Raw genomic sequence first — 1349 nt, 5'->3', positions numbered from 1 at the left:
TTTCTACAAATTCCTCATTCTTTTTTTTTTTTTTTTAATTTTTATTGGAGTATAGTTGATTTACAATGTTGTTAGTTTCAGGTGTACAGCAAAGTGAGTCAGTTATACACATACATATATCCACTCTTTTTTTAGATTCTTTCCCCATATAGGCCATTCCAGAGTATTGAGTAGAGTTCCCTGTGCTACACAGTAGGTCCTTATTAGTTATTTATAAAAATATGGAATGCTTCAAGAATTACGTGTTATCCTTGAGCAGGGGCCATGCTAATCTCTGTATCATTCCAATTTTAGTATATGTGCTGACGAAGCAAGCACAAAATAGTAGTTTATTAAGAAGTGTCCTACCTATTATCTGATTTCTGGTTCAAGAGTTAGAATTCCTGTTTTCCTTTCACCTAAGGTGCAATTAGTATGTTTAATACCTAGTCACTTTCCTACTTAATTATAGAGAATTCGCATGCAAATAAGGCTACTAGGTCCCTGATGGTATTTTTAGTTCCTAAAAACTCTGGACTTTATAATCATTATAAAGTATTAACAAACAAGAAAACATTTTATTTTATTTTTACCTTTTAACAAGGTATAACACCAGACAAAGATTTAGCTGAAAGCTCCCTGCCTTCTCTCCTTTGTCACTATCCTCATCCAGGACATGCTTAAATTTTTCCATATAGCATAAAGGGCAGACAGGGATATTGAAGCTCTGGAAAAGAGATACTTCTGCACCAAGTGGTGCCAGTCTTTCATTTAAATTGGCTCTGACATTTTAGGCACAAGCTAGGTGATTTCTGATTTGACTAATTTCTGGAAGATTTTATTTTAAATGGCAAGCAGGGCCTTTCAAGATGTTTTTCCTTTTTTGATATTGTGATCTGTGAGAAATATACATTTGGTCTTCATTCACAGTTCCTGGCTCACAGCCCCCAGACTCCTTGGAATTTACTGAGCAATAAGAGCAATGGGAGCATCTTCTGTTATAATATTTGGTCTCTTGTCTTCAATTCCTCAGATCACTTCAGAATCATAAAGGTGAAATGGGTGCTTTATTATTCAAAACAAGCTTCCTTCCACAGGCTACTAGGTTTATGTTAATGAGGTGACTTTAGGAAGGCACCTAGGATGGGGGCTGGTTGCCAGGGGAACCAACTTTCAGTCCTACCCCTTGATTTCCTGGTGGGGCTGAAGGTTGAAGCAATCACCAGTGGCCCATGACTTAATCAATCATGTCTATGTAATGAAGGCTCCATAAACTCCCAAAAGGACGGCAGTTAGGAGAGCTTCTGGGTTGGTGAACATGTGGAAATGTGGGGAGAGTGGCGCACCTGGAAAGAGCATGGAAGCTTCGT

At 37.9% G+C, this 1349-nt stretch overlaps 1 non-coding gene across 1 annotated transcript; it reads right to left on the bottom strand.

The window, feature by feature from the left end:
• Nucleotides 1–215: 215 nt before the first annotated feature.
• LOC130842724 (U6 spliceosomal RNA) lies at nt 216–318 on the bottom strand. Its single transcript, XR_009050525.1, has one exon. It is a non-coding gene; the product is annotated as a U6 spliceosomal RNA (small nuclear RNA).
• Nucleotides 319–1349: the final 1031 nt, after the last annotated feature.

Source organism: Hippopotamus amphibius, chromosome X (genome assembly GCF_030028045.1).
Source record: "Hippopotamus amphibius kiboko isolate mHipAmp2 chromosome X, mHipAmp2.hap2, whole genome shotgun sequence".
NCBI lineage: Eukaryota > Metazoa > Chordata > Mammalia > Artiodactyla > Hippopotamidae > Hippopotamus > Hippopotamus amphibius.
This window is presented reverse-complemented; position numbering and strand designations above follow the sequence as displayed.